General features: G+C 41.3%; 1 long non-coding RNA gene across 1 annotated transcript; it reads right to left on the reverse strand.

The window, feature by feature from the left end:
* Positions 1-8,189: 8,189 nt before the first annotated feature.
* Positions 8,190-12,319, reverse strand: LOC145445743 (uncharacterized). Its single transcript, XR_013917105.1, has 3 exons — positions 11,596-12,319; positions 11,361-11,521; positions 8,190-8,366 (listed from the first exon to the last, which is right to left on the reverse strand). It is a non-coding gene; the product is annotated as an uncharacterized LOC145445743 (long non-coding RNA).
* Positions 12,320-16,588: the final 4,269 nt, after the last annotated feature.

Below are 16,588 nucleotides of genomic sequence, written 5' to 3' on the forward strand. Positions count from 1 at the left end.
ACATTGTTCCATACCATACTTGATACATATTCCATACTTTCAAGTACTTCAATATCATAAGCATAGTACCTTTTCTAGCACCTGTAGTATTGATATTTCGGGTCTAATTATTGCTTAAACCAGCCATGATGCGAATCTAATTCCTTGTAATAGTTTTACAGGGCCTGTTTTGGTGAGGTTTAGTTCACGGTGGTGAGGTGCCGTGTACGTCTACAGCTTCCGCGAGCAAAATAAGATAGTCAGCGGATTGTTATCTAGGACCCTCCACATCGGATTGTTATCTAGGACCAGACATGAGGTAATCGCGATTAGTAATCGTAATCGATTACGACGATTACACCATTTTCAAGTAATCGTAATCGCAATCGATTACATTCGAAAAAATTAAGAAGTAATCGTGATCGTAATCGACTACTTCCCTTATCTAATCGATTTCTTTGTGAAAGAGCGATTACTTTTTATTTGTACAAGGACTACGGCATAAACTCAACATTCGCGAACAAGGAAAATATATTATACCAGGTTAATGATAGCACAAACGTATGATTTACAAACACCACTGCGTCAGAAGTATTAGCGTCGCTCATGATTGAGTAAGTATCCACACATTGTATGTAAATAGATAATCGACGTACATTGTAGTGCAGGGGTCACCAACACGCGGCCCGCGTGGTCATATTTTGCGGCCCGCGACTTGATTTGAGATTTCGGAAGAAAGCTAATAAAACATTTTGAAATACTGCCAAGATCGAGACGCTTAAAAAATGGTTTAGGGCAGTGGTTCTTAAACTAAAGGGGGCACGGAGCTGCTGTCAACTGAAAAAATTTTCGCGCTCCGCGCGGTTCACCTACAATTCATAGGTATAGTTATTGCTCTGTGTACAGTCCCGAATTCATATTATAGAATTATCTCATCAACATTCATAACCATCCGTGGCATTAAACTTATCTGTTGCGATTGCTAGCTTTATGGATACATTTTGTGATGTGACAATACAAGGGGACGAAAATTTCCAGTATCATAAAAGGACATGTCTAAAAAGGTTCTCGCTAGCCCCAAAAAGCGTTCCCAGGTATCGTGAGCTCAGAATTCAAAATAAAATGAAATTGATGTCAGTGATCTTCAGTTGTGTTTTTATTCATTTAATAAAATGTTACTTTTTGTATGATCACTATGCCCATCGGCTATATGTTAGGTAACACAGTGCTGTACTGACGTAAAGTTTTAAAACGTGGTTGCCCACTTGATATCGATATTGAAGTCATGCGACCCGCGGCCGCTACGAAATTTGAAAAGTGGCCCGCGACCCGTTTTGAGTTGGCAACCCCTGTTGTAGCGTGATTGTAAGAACACCTGCCGTGCGATGTATAAGGTTATCGCAACACGCCGGACGCCACTACCTCGCGGCAGGATAATTCACCATTCTGCCTAGTTGCAAATGGTAACTTATGTATTGATGTTTGGTTAAAGGTTGTGCTTATAGTTAAACTATCGTCAGTAATATTAGTAATTGCATTATATTAGGCTGCGATTCATTTTTAAGCCTCTCTCAGCCCCCAATAGTCAGATTTACCTGTGGAGCTGAGGGCATGTAATTCATAATTATAACATCTGGTATGTTGTTGTAATTACTTTATTGTATGTTGTTATTCGTGACCTCCGGTCTGTTATATATAACATCAAAAGATATTGCAGTCACCCAAATGTACATGACGAAAAGAAAAACTTTCGTGAGACGCACGCACAAATAAGTGCCCTGTCTTTATTCCACTGTTGGTGTCCCGAGTGGCATTTGTATTGTGAGCTCAGATTTTAAGGATAGGATTATTAGTCACGCACACCCAGCGCGGCTATTGACAATGGACATATGGTAAAAGTTTTGGCCAAGGTCTTCATTAGTAATACCCTTCTTGGAGTTGCATGTTGGCCGAAACTGCATTTGACTTTTGATATGTCGTGGCTCGGTAATGACCGGCACCGAAATGCTTATTCCTGTAAATTATGCATACTTTTTTCATGAGGGTGAGAGGTGTGCATTTCAAAATCAAGCTATCAAGCGGCGTTTAAATTGCGAAGCCCGAAAAAATGTTCAAGTTCATCAAATCTCACGAAAAACTCTATAATTTATGTTGGTTTTACCAAATACTTTCGAGTCCCCTTCGCGCGCTCTCACCACTCTACTTGGGAGTTTGGGGTGCGGCAGTTACGGACCTGGCAAGAATGCAAATCGTTGGATGCGATAAATCGTCCCTTATTAAGTTGGGCAATGGGTACATAATGACGTAACAAGCAAATAGCGCATTATTTAGTGAGAATGTTCTTGTTATCTCATTAGGCCTTTTCGACGCAATCCTTACATTGTCTTCAATATATCTTGTAAGATTAGTTCTAAGAAGCAAAATATATGTAATCGTGAGTAATCGTGATTACTTTTCCAATGTCATCGTAATCGTAATCGACTACTTCATGATTTGGCTGTAATCTTAATCGTAATCGTAATCGCGTGATCCAGAAGTAATCGTAATCGCAATCGATTACATTCGTGAAGTAATCACCCCATGTCTGTCTAGGACCCTCAATAATATTATCGCATTTCCGATACATTTCGATGAGGCACATGCAAGTTTGAAGTAACTATTCGCAAAATAATTTATAAGATATGCGCACCCCAAAATATCCCAGCTACAGGCGATCAATAAATACTGCAGCGAAATGCGTGATTATTAGTACAGTATTCGGTTGGGGTTAGCGTGGCGAGAAGTTCAAACTATATCGACCCCATCGCTCTCCCTGATCTATAATCCTAATGCGAGAGCGTTTGAAACATGACTTTTTTGATGATTTATTTTTATAATTCGTTCCCAAAATCAAAAACGAACTTCTTCAAATCACACCATCATCATCAGCACCATCACATGAATATTAACACCAAACAGGCATCTAGGGAAGACCGATCATTTGATCACGCTGTTACAGAAATCGTTGATACGATGAATGTCATTGTTCAGTACCGTATATAGGGCAGTGGACGGGAACCTATGACTCGCGAGCCATAAATGGCTCTTTTGGGTATAAGATATGGCTCTTTGCCCAATATATTTTTGCACTAAATTGATCAATATTGCAGCGACGTTTTAGTCAATTTTCATCACGGCCAGAATAATTATACTCGTGGCAGTATAAACATGTCTTTGAGAGGTAAAAACAATGCCGTCTTCAGCTTTAGGGGCTCGAACCCCCTCTTTTCAAAATCCTCAAATTTGAGTTACTGTCGCGCCGGCGGTCAATATCACTCGCGAATTGTATGTACCCGACTCGAAATCTTGGATTGTGCTTATTCAAAGAGCATAGCAGACATGGCGAAGCCCATATCACAACGCAGTTTTCAAATACACATTGTCATCCTGCTCTACGGCGCCAAATGAACTGCCGTGGACGTGATATTCACAATTACTAATTTCAAAATTAATATCAGTTATATTAAATTATAAGCTATTAGCGATGAATTGCGTTATCAATGTTTTAGATGAAATGTATTTATCAATCACATTGAGCTATTAGCATGATTGCTTGTAAGGTACTTGGAGTAGCCCAAATTACCAATTATTGCGTCACATGATGGACTATGCTCGGAGATGTCGTGTTTAGACTCGGTAGAATATCGGATCAACATTACTGTTGTCATTATTGCATCACAAAATCATGTCAGTCCAAGTGCTCCTAAAACCGTTGCACAAGCGTGTACTTGTTCCTACACATCGTTCAATAGTTCACACCATGTTCACACATAACAAAATCGATCGTATTCCGTGAACAGCGGACAACGTACGCCTCATGAATCTTGCACATAGATCACGATAAACTGTATAAAATAGTAAAGTATGGAAGTATGGAAATGTCGTTCCATACCATAGATTGAAATCTTCTATTCCATACCATACTTGCATTGTTCCATATTCCATACCAAAATACCGATCCATACCATACCCTACTTCCATACCATACCATACCATGCCCTGGTACTATGCGTAGCACCGCTGCATATCCTGAGCGCAGCATTCTTGATCGTTTGTAGGGACCTCATTACGTAATTTGGAGAAAACAAATAAGCTTCCTGTCCGTATTTAATAACTGATCTATAATCAATGACCTGTAAAGAGCTAACAGGCACTGCTTTGAAGCACCCAAGGACGTACCTGCTAAAGAGCGAAGAAGGTTTAGACCAGGGGTTCTCAACCTGGGGGGCGTGAAACATCTGAAGGGGGGCGCGAAGAAGCGGTCACCTAAAAAAAAATTTCGCGCTCCGCGCGATTTACCTCCAGTGCACGCGTGTTTCTCTCTATATGGACCCAATTTCATATATTTTTATTCTCTCATCAACATTCAATACCGTCAATACCATCAAACAATCTGTTGAGGTTGCTAGCATCCCAGTTGGATTTTGTGATATGACGATAAGGGGGCGCGAAATTTTTCACTATCAAAAAGGGGGGCGTGTCTAAAAAAAGGTTGAGAACCACTGGTTTAGACGCTTAGCGCATTTTTCGACCACCATTCGGGAATGGCTTCGGTAATTAAGTTTGGAGTCAAAGATTACCCCCAAGTATTTATATTCCGCTTTAACTTGTGCGGGAGAGTCGCAGAGCCGTAAATTTATTTCAAGGTTTTTTCTCCGCAGGGTGAAAAGGACTGCCGCTGATTTCTTGATGTTAACTTTGAAACCCCACCGTATGCACTATTCCGAAACGCTGTCAAGTGAATTTTGAATTTTACTAGTGAGTTCCGAGATTTGTAAATCCGACTCCCATAAACAGACGTCGTCAGCAAACAAGTTGACACTCGATGCTATAACGTCAGGAAGATCATTTATCATGATTGTGAACAGCAACGGACTAATGACGCTTCCTTGAGCTGTGCCATTTTCTAATTCAAACGTGTCAGACAACGAGGTACCAACGCGAACTTGGAAAGTGCGTCTGCTAACGAACGAGTGTATCCAATTAACTATGTTACCAGATAGCCCAAGCATTTTGAAAATCACTCCTTCCCTCCAAACCATACCGTACGCCTTCTCAAAGTCGACAAAGACAGCTAATACTGATCTCTTGTTCCAAATTGACTTGTATACCTCATCGTGAAGAGATATATTACAGTCAGTGGTGGATCTTCCTGGTCGGAAACCACTTTGGTTGATGTTGAAAAAATGTCTATCTGTGAGCCACCAATTTAACCCATTTCTTACTAGTCTTTCCATAATTTTGCAAAGGTTGCTGCTAAGGGAGATTGGTCGGTAGGACGACGCAGCGTAGGTTGGTTTACCCTGTTTTGGCAGAGGAACGATTATATGGAATGCAACCGCGCACCTTCTGATAATGTGTGAAGGATCAAGGTTACGGTTGCTACTGGCTGATGCAAAGTGGCGAGCGAGCTCATTTGCTTTGTCGATGTCTACAGTCAGTATTCCATTGGTGGAGTCAAGTGATTGAATGTGACTCCATGTTTTCGAGCCAGACATTGATCGAATGGTCCTCCAGACTTCTGATAACTTCGAGTTGTTCGTGAGTCCGTCGCAAAACTTCCGCCAGAAGTCTCGTTTGGCTGAGAGTATCGTCTTCCTTGCTAAGGCCCGTTTCCTTCGGAAATCAATTATTTCTGTGTCGCGGAAAGTTCATTTCATTTTCAAGTACGCCACCCTTTTGAGGCGCGTAGCTTTTGAACATTCCTTATTCCACCAAGGAACGCATGTCCTTTTAGATGACGGTTTAGTCAGCGGGATAGTTTCAGTGGCCGTTTTAATGATCGCTTTAGTTACTGCGTTAATAGACAATGCATCAGGCCCGTCAGAAGCGGATGAAAAATATTTGTGTGCATTATCTTTAAATTTGACCCAATTTGCATTTCGGAATGACCAAGACAATACGTGGGTCTCTTGTCACTCCACGTGAAAGTTGGATTCACTAGTTATTATAAAATGATCGCTTCCCAGTAGTTTATCCGTCACAGAGGTTGATATCTTGTGACTGACGTCTTTTGAGCATATGGTAAGATCTAGTAGAGACGTGGAACCAGGGTTCCGTCTCGATAGGTTCAATCGCGTAGGCATCGTCGTATTGTTAACAACAAGTTCCATATCATCTATGATATAATATAGATGTCGTCCGTTCCGGTTTGAAGAAGAGGCGCTCCATAGCGTGTGGAGCGCGTTGGAATCGCCAACGATAATCCTTTTGGCGCTATGTCCCGAGAAACAACGTTGCATGACCGGTCGTGATACAACTCGATTCGGAGGAATGTAGACGTTCATAATGGAAATTACGCCTACTGGGATAGCTAACGCTTCTTCTGGATCAATGTCTCCTATGTTTATCTCGCTGAAATTTATCCCACATTTTATAAAGAAACAGATTCCTCCACCGTGGATATTACGGTCTTTCCTCGATAATTAGTAATCTTCGGCGTGTATTTGGATACAAGGTTGTCTCTTGTAACGCAATGATATCTGGTTTCGGGTTCGTAGTTTCGATGAAATGCTTGAACTCGTTGATTTTGCGGTATATTCCGCTACAATTCCATTGTATTAAAGATAAGAGGGCGTACGCTGACTGGTACTCGCAGTGATTTCTGTCCTGTTGCTCGTACTGAGGTCCATGCATTCATTATTTGTTTCTTCTGCAGTTGCAGAGTGCATGAACGTTGTTTGCGATGACGTGGCCTCACTAGGAACAAATCTCTCTACTTCTTGAGGCTGTCGCATTGCAATTTGCGGGCTAGCAGCTGACAATATGGTAGTATTATTGGTTTGTCCCTTATCGACATTGTGGACTGGCGTGGGCATCGGTATACCGAATTTTTTGCGGCGGACTGAGCGATGATTGCGTCAATTTGCGGAGCTTTTCCATCCACTATAGATAGTAGCGTGTTCTTCATAACCTCGGCTATAAAGTTGAAAAATGTTGCCAAGGGAATCGTGATGTTTCCGTCACTAGTGACCGTGAGAGGTGAAGGTGCGGAGCTTTCATTCATGACAGTATGGGGCGATTTCGGAACGTTCGATATGTTCGAGGTTGAAGCACTCGCGCGATGAAAGTATTTATTAGGTTCATACACTGAACCAGGCAAAGTGGGAAATTCGGAATGCGATTGGATATCAGGAGCCTGTGTTTCTCGCAGATACAGCTGTCTCGCCTGGCAATAATTGATTTTTTTATCAGTCATTATTGCGTTTATCTTCGCCTCTTGTTTGTACCGTTTACATCCGCTGTAACTCGCCGAATGAGCCGCGCCGCAATAGACACTTGCGTGACCTTTGACACGAACCAATCAGGTTGCAGCAGGATGTAAACAAAGAACAAGGCCGGGCAAGCTTACTATGAGCGCTTATGGAAAAGGGTTGAAAAGTGAAGGTTTTTCGCAAAATTACATTGAATTAGTAATAGCTGGTTTATGTGAATGGTAATAATGTAGAGCTAGTATGTATTTGCAGTGTTCTAATCTACAATAAACATGAATGGTGGCAAGCACTCATCAGCATGGTATGTCCAAATGAATGGATTTCTGACAACTTTTCGGATGAAGCAACTATTGCTGTATTATCCTTAGTCGTACACAATAGGATTGTCGTACCGAAAGCATGTATTAGATTAATCTTGAGTCACGATATGTGGGGTATTCATTATGTGGGCTTGGCGTTATAAGCGTTCTATTTATGAAATCGTATATAGTACAGTCTACAGTCTGCATCATTATCTAGCAAATTACTGTTACACTGGACATTTGTCTGCATATTCAATGATCATATTAATATGATATATGTTAGGCAACATGATCCGTTCTCAGCTGAAATCGTCATTTTTTTGTTCTAGCTAATGTAGTGAATCAATCAGGACAAATGCCGGATAACCACTGCGCTAATAGCCTGTGTAACTTGGAGATGACTACCCAGTCCGTTCCTAGTGTGCGCTTGTACCCTTCCCAGAGCCAATAACATGCATGGAAGAATGTAAAATCTGGATAAAGGCATGTGGACTTTCTTGTAGTCATCTGAATTCTCATTTTATTAATAAAATGACATATCTATTATTGTAGGCCTACCAAAAATACGGAATCGTGACATAATTCAGATGAAACAATTCTGTGTTTCAAAATGAGTCCAATCTGAAATGCAGTCACACTTGATGCCACAATCGACTTGGTGTGTGTCTCGTTTTATTCCACTCCAGTTTTGTGGCTTGATGGTGTGTAATGGATTGAAATTGTTGAGAGCAATATATTCAATAATGAGATAAATAGTTGAAATTGGTAGCGGTGATATGTTGCATGAGTCGGACGAGTACGCCTTGATAGGTGCCTGCACAGCAGTGTTGCTCTGTAAAATAAACATATTATATATTTTGTGCAGGCTTGATGAAAATCAAATTTCTGGAAGTAGAAGCGCAAAACAGGAAACCCGTCCAGGGACATTGTCGGACAATTATTGCTAGTGAAGTTCAGTTCTCAGAGGAGCATCATAATGTCAAAAGATGCGGAGAAGCTGAAATTTTATGCTAGTGTGGCCGTTCGGTCGTAGTCTTCGCTATCTAACTGAATGCGGCTATATTACTCCAGGTTCGACTGGATCCAGAGACACATTGCAGATTCGACGGATATATTACAACGAAGGCAGGCACAATAAACACATCAATACTTCCAATCCAATCCAAAACTTAACACAGTAACAACTCCACACAAAGATAATCCAAGACCAACTCCATACCGAACCCAACTCCAATCCAACTACATACAAAAGACTAACTCCAATCACATCCTCTTTTCAATACCGCATGTTACCCTACGCATGGCTGGTCTTGCAACCAGATAGTCCGGAGTCAATATGGCTCCGGAGCCAAGCGGTTACACATCCCCGTTCCCAAGTTGAGTGATCTAGTAGTAAAGATCACTCACAAGCGACAAGAGGGAGCACAAATAAAAAATAAGTATAAAAGTGGCAAGAATATGTACAAAGAAATATGATCATGCAAAACCAGTTACAACGTCCTACAACCGCCAGTAATACAAAATTTCATAATATCCTCCAACAACGTAAAGACAGCCATCCCAATATCTTCAAAAGTTCACTCAACTGTCAAAATACAAAACAACATACTCAATCCACCAACAACGTAAAAGCAACTATTTGCGACAGACAGTTTCCTACAACATAACACCGTGCGCCAAAACCAAGCCAACAACAAACAAAAACACGAGGTGTCAATACCCATCAACAATCGCAGTTCATTATCAAATCAATATAACAGTTCAAACATCTCAATATCAGGGGCGTAGTCCAAATCCGCTGACAAATCCCAATGACCCATCATATCGCTCAAATATCTCTCGAAGTAAAAGTTTTACGGTGCGAGGGCTCCTTCACATTCACATTGACACGCTCAATGGCCAGCTTACAGATCACCAACGGCTTTAAAGTTCCAAGTATATCAGATACGTTTACTTCTCTACCAACCAAGCCCTTGTTTCCAATTGACGAAGCCACTGTAGCACTTTCACCTCCACAATCCTCAGCCGATTGTTCCTCCATCTTAGAGTCATCCATCACGCTTCTTTCTTCCCCATGAACATCATTATCATTTGTCTCGTCACACGACTTCAATGGTACCATGACTACCATCCCTGATCCAGTATCTTCAACAGCCGGCGCAGTAATAGTCTCTTCAGAAACCGAATCCATTTTACTTTCACATGTCAACATATTATGACCGATTTCCTGAACATGCGGTTTTTCAAAATCCTTCTCTTCCAAGGTCACATCAACAACAGAGTTTCCAACAGACGAGCATACCGACACATGTTCCAAGCCACCACGTGCCACATTATCCATATTTCCAACAGCACGAGTGTCCAATAACTTCACAATTTGTCGTGCTTCCTTCCCAAGCATTCCTTTTGCTAACTTGTTAAAAAACCGTGCAAGTGCAACTTCTTCTTTCCTCTTTAATAACTGCCTTGCTTCAAGTCCACCGCATCCGTCTTCTACTGCAAGCGGCATCTCTCTACCGGATCCAGCATCAGGCTGCGTGCTCGCCATTTGTGGCCATTCGGTCGTAGTCTTCGCTATCTAACTGAATGCGGCTATATTACTTCAGGTTCGACTGGATCCAGAGACACATTGCAGATTCGACGGATATATTACAACGAAGGCAGGCACAATAAACACATCAATACTTCCAATCCAATCCAAGACTTAACACAGTAACAACTCCACACAAAGATAATCCAAGACCAACTCCATACCGAACCCAACTCCAATCCAACTACATACAAAAGACTAACTCCAATCACTTCCTCTTTTCAATACCGCATGTTACCCTACGCATGACTGGTCTTGCAACCAGATAGTCCGGAGTCAATATGGCTCCGGAGCCAAGCGGTTACACTAGACTACATTAATTCTTTCTGAATTGCCCGACTTATCCTACTGACGTCAAATTTATAGTATTGCTGTAAGCATAGTATTAAACCATTGGGTCAACCGTATATAACTGCTTCATTAGATTTCGATTTGGCCATGTAGATATGTGGTTCTTAAAAAGACACCATTTGCATTCATTCATGATTTCTCAAAACTAGAATGATTATTGACTGTCAATAAATCACATACAACTTCGAAAGGATTGATGGATTGTGGTGCACTTACTTTTGTGCAGGAACTGTTCACAGGGACCATTTCAGATCGAAATATTAGTGAAATATGTGGATTCGACAAGAAATGTAAGACAATGATGGAGTTCAGCTATGGTGAACCAGGAAATGCTATCATGGCAGAAAAGAGATTCACCATTGAGTCTGAAATCAAGAAATTGAATCTAGATTTAAATATTCCTGCACATGATTTGGCACACCGTCAAATGCCTGAGCCAGACTGTTCCACAACAAGAAAGATGGCGAGAAAACGTATTCATATTGAACAGCTGATCGGAAGAATCAAGGAGTATAAAATTTTGTCTGGTGTCATACTATGCAGCATAGTGTATCAACTAACCAAATATGGACTAATTGCTTACTCTAATTCAAGATTGAAAATTAAAAATGACCGACGTAACATATTCGGCAATTGTGCAAATTCAGTTTCATGGTGAATATTGTAATGCCTAATAGCATGCTACGGATCGTAATTGCACGGTGACATGGTCAATGTGTACCAAGAGTGCATGTCTATTCATACTATACTCCAGTGGTGTGCATTGAAGCTCATTTAGAGGCCCAATTTATTGAATGAACAATTCTCCAGGTGAAAATGTTCCAGGACTATTTGTGTTTGGTGGAATGTTATAAAACTGAAGACACCAGATACATCAAAATCTACCTTGAGGCAGGAGTTGATCGGTTGCGCGTACGGTCGAGAGATTGATTGTCAATCACGATCGAGCTCACTGATGCTGATGCAAGTCACAATGTAGTCCTTGTAGCTTCAGGTGCTGGATTGTCTTAATCAATGCATATATGCATGAGATCATATATCAGAACCTAATGTGAAAATAAATCACGGTTACAATATCTATTGCAGGAGTCTCTGAAGAAATGTCTTTTTCCTTACTTACCCTGTCTTACAAGTGCAAGCCGAATCAATAATGGATTTTCTGAGAACGTGTATTTCCATTGAGTATGATATCTCTTTTTTCCGCAAGTTGCGATAACATTGGCTGTTCACTAGAATATTGCTTCCACAAAGAGTGGATTGTCTCCTCAATCTTTGTCCCTATGTCGTGTACGGAGAGCTCCATGAAATATTTCGTAGCTTTCTCCGCGGTGTTAGAAGAAGATGCTGTTCCACTCAAATCCAGAAATTCGATAGAATCTCCATAGCTTTCAAGTTTCATAATCAATACACCAAAATGGTGATGTGTGGCAGCAGCTGTATTTTATAGCATATATTTCTGAACATGAGATATGTTTGAAAATTTCGCTCGAGACCGGCAGCCTATGAAATCGACAAAATATGCATTACAACAATCCTATAATATAGTATACAACAATCATCGCTTAATCCGAAAAGTTGTCAAAAAACCATGCATTTGGACACAGCACGCTGATGCGTACTTACCACCATTCATGTTCATCCTAGACTAAAAGCTGCAACTACTTACTAGCTCTTCGCTATTACTATTTATTAAGGCCAGTCATCCCCAATTCAACGTAAATTTGCTCAAAACCTTAATTTTTCAACCTTTTTCCATAAGAGCTCATAGTAAGCTTGCCCGGCCTTGTTCTTTGTTTAGATTCTGCTGCAACTTGATTGGTTCGTGTCAAAGGTCATCCAAGTGTCTATTGACGCAATGAGGTTCATTTGAACATTTCTTATCTACATGCCTCATCCCACATTTGGCACATCGCTGCGCACTACGACAGTGTTTGGACTTATGACCATAACGATTACAATTGAAGCAACGGGTCGGGGGTGGGTTATACGGACGTGTCCTAAATCCAGGAAATCCGATATTGACTATAAGTGATAGTATGGTTGAACCAAAGCAAAGCAACACAGATCTGCTAGGCTTTGATTCTCCGTCGGATCTATACGAAAACCGGCGCACGTACACTACGCGTTGATCACTCAAGATCTGTTTCAAATCGTCGTCTGACATATCCAAGGGTACATTAGCAATAACTCCACGAGCCTCTGGTGCTCTCACTTTATGGAGTTCGGCGCGAACTTCTACTTTGTTGTCGTTATCTCCAAGATTATTGCAAGCCAGGAGATTAGATAGCTGTTTGGCATTGCTGCACTTGACCCACAAATCACCCGATGGCAAAACTTTGACTTCACTATAGGACCCTCCAAGCACACGATGAAGCCCGTTGTTAATGGTAATCGGGTTATACTGACGTAAAGGTTTCGTTATTCCTTTGACCACTGCAGCCAAATTTACATCCGCGACTACAGTATCACTAGCCATCCCTTTAGACGCAGGACCTTCTAAAACATCGCTGGCGGATCGCTTTTGTCCGCCGCTTACGCTAGGCATCTGATGCCAAATATATCAGTTGACGAACTATTTCTATATTCACTACTGTTATATCAACAAATATAACGACTACACCTGGTTTTAGAGACGTAAATCCCTGGTCGATGTCGCAGCAGTCGTACGTTCCGTTGATTAGGATTGGACGTCCTTCCTCGACGACGTTCAACACTCGAATGAAATTGCCTGGGTCTGGCGCCCCCTTATTTTGAGGACTCTAGTAAAAGAACAATCGGTAAGTGGTCGTTGTCCTGGTTTGGTTTGGGACGGGGCTGTACTGATTCGAGTCACGATTTTCTGAACACTCGACTTGACTAGAGTCATTTTTTTCAAAATACGGAAATGACTCGAGACTGAAACGGCCAAGATCAACATTTCATTGTAATTTTGGAGAATGGTGAAGTGGCCACACTACTGGGATTTCGTCTGTTGGTACTGGTATTTGAAATTGTGACCTAAAACTGCAAAAAGTAAGGAAAATCAGTGTAAAATAAATGCGAACTATTCTATTTCAAAAACAGAGTTATAAAAAGTGGGTTTAAGCTAGCGTTAGGACTTCGGGATCAAATTTGAAATCCCGGGATCGGGATTTCCCGGGATTCTCGCTTCTCAATCCCGGGATTTGCAGGGATTGGAAAAGTATTAAAATACACATACAAGCTACACAAACAACATTTATTCCTTGTATTATTGACCCAAAACATAAGAGCAGCAAGAGTATCATCGTCTCGGCCACGGGTCTCAAACACAAACTTGATCGCGGGCCAATTCCGTAGTTTCTGATGACGCGGCGGGCCGCAGCATAAAATAGAGGTACAATATGTATTTCCAAGTATAGGCCTTATTTGACGGACCTTGCACAGACTGGCAGTCCATACACATTGTGAAAATGTGGTTCACTATTGTAATATTCCCGTTTGCCACGAAAAAGTCATATTTTTAAATATTTTATTAAAAAATATTTTTGTGCTTGGCAAAAGTTGTCGAAATAATGAGTTATAGACAGTTAGACACCAGTGTTGGGATGACTCGAGTCATGACTTGACTTGACTCGAGTCACTTTGCTAAAATGACTTGACTTGACCTTACTCGGCCTATCACAAATGTGGATTGAATCGTGACTCGGAGCAAAATGCACGAGTCGACTTTCAAGTCATCAAGTAATCGCTGTATATTACCTATATTCGGATTGTTCGCCAAACGATGGTGTAACCCGTGAGAGCGACCAATCATTTATTGATCGTTCGTTATACTGAGCCTCCATTGTTCTCTCACAAATAAATTGACCGCAGACGAAGTGATCGAAGCTTACATCATAAACTCTGTTCTCTGTTTTTACCTTAACCAAACCTATTGTTTTATTGGAACTGAATTCGAATATAGTTTATATAGTCCTCAACCATTGGCGCAGGCTCGAATTGTATCATATCGATTTGTAAATGCGTACCGTAATGTATTGCATCTTATCAATTGGTATCTATTCACTATCTTGGCTGGTAACTATAAACTGAGGTTTATAGTTAGCGATACAGCGCCTTCTTGCGTGTAGGCTATATATAACTCTATATTCGTTCATCGGTTCAATATCAATGACAACTCGATCTGTATTTCAGACAGATAGCAAAATGCAATGACGTTATCATGCTTCATACTTCGAAAAGGCATCTTAACTTGAATTGTGACTTGACTTGGCTTAACTTGACTCGACTTGACTCGACTTGACTCGAATGACCTCCAAAAATCGAGTGAGTTGACTTGACTCGAGTCACCTTTGAAAATCGATTGACTTGACTTGAGTCGAAATGTGCAATGACTCGTGACTCGAAGGTAGTGACTTGATCCCAACACTGTTAGACACCATACGAGACGACAATTGCATCATATCAAAGTAAAAACTGTTGCGCCTAAACTTCGCAGCTATCGGACATTTGACACGTGAGAGCGATTCGGGTGTTTGGAGTGGCTTTAGAGTGAAATAAGAAATTTCCAGGTAAATATTGGCGAATACTTGAAATTTCAAAATGCTGACGCTGTGACGCAGGCTGCAGAAAATGTTCTCGCGGGTCGCATGTTTGAGACCACCGTTTTAGACAATCAGCCGAGTTTGTGACACTGCTTTATTACCAAAATAAGAGATACGACGCTACGTAAGCCTTGGTAGATGCTGTTTACAAATCCCGGGATTTCATCGGGATTGATCCCGGGATCGGGATTGCTTCAAATCCCGGGATCCCGGGATCGGGATTTTCCGGGGTCCGAACGCTAGGTTTAACAAGACTTTTACTGGAAACTGAGCAGAACAATGACTTGGACTCGGACTCGAGTCATAATACCATGACTCGGACTCGGTGCTCTGCTCGCTGACTTGGACTCCTACCTGACTCGGTGGTGAATTGAAAATGACTCGACTTGACTGGAAACAAAACTACAAAAGTGAGATGGACTTGTGACTCGGAGCCCTGTGACTTTGTTGCAACTCTGGGTTGGAACTTCACTATTAGACCACTCGACTATTTAACGGTATACTATAATTGTACGTGTTATTTTCGGGATCAAATCCAGGTTGTTACAAAAACTATCGGGTAAGGCCTACGGGCTCATTGCAGTTGGATCGATTCTTCACTGCGATTGGCAATACGGGTAAGTTAATTGTATTGGGTTTTGTTTTATTGATTTGTGTGACTACTAAATCTAGTGAGAATGTGGTAGAGATTTGCTGATATCAAATTTATCAGTCCTACTGCACCAAGTTCCTAACTTTAACATGAATGGGGGTAACAACACTAAACAGTACCATCCAGTGGCCGCTCGGCCTGTAAAAGAACTGGGGCATTGCCCCACCTAAAATTCTGTTCAATAACAATTTAACCATTTATAGACGCACAGCAATCAATATATACCGAGATCACAGCGAAACCCGCGTTCTTCTTGTGCTTTCGCTTGCAAATGCCCATACATAACGAAGTCTCTGCGAAAATCGAATTCTCTTCTGTGTTTTCGCTTTGGGAATGCCTAGCCGGGGCTTGCCCCGGTAGCGCTCATAACAAGCTTTTATTATCTATTCTCTCAAAGCCGCGCACAATAAGGAAACGGTGATATCCCCGCTCCTATTCGTAAAATGGCCGAGCAAGTGGGGCAACTATGCCTGGTTGCCCCTGAGATGTGATGTAACAATCGTATCTTTGTCTGAACTCGGTTACCGTAATATGCGTTGAGTCGACCTTTGCTTGTATAGGTCGATTTTGACGGTGTTTCGCACCATGATAATTCTTGAAACTTGGTATGATATGTCGTGAAGGTAGTATTTAGCACTGCTCCAAGTTTCAGGCTTGCTACTTAAAGATAAGGGTAGTAATTTCGTTTCCGAAGTTCAGTTTGTGCTGATCAATCATGTACATTGTACAGCATACAGATTTACGCAAAAGCCGTTATTGGTCTCTATTGATTTTAACGATGTTCCATACCTAGATCTGTCGCGAGCTTTTGCACGGTATGTCTTGATTTTAGTATCGAACGCGGTGCCAAGTCTTAAAGTTGACACTTAATGATTGAGGCAGTTATTTCGTTTTCG

Source organism: Botryllus schlosseri, chromosome 9 (genome assembly GCF_051294905.1).
Source record: "Botryllus schlosseri isolate E-star chromosome 9, Bs_hap1, whole genome shotgun sequence".
NCBI lineage: Eukaryota > Metazoa > Chordata > Ascidiacea > Stolidobranchia > Styelidae > Botryllus > Botryllus schlosseri.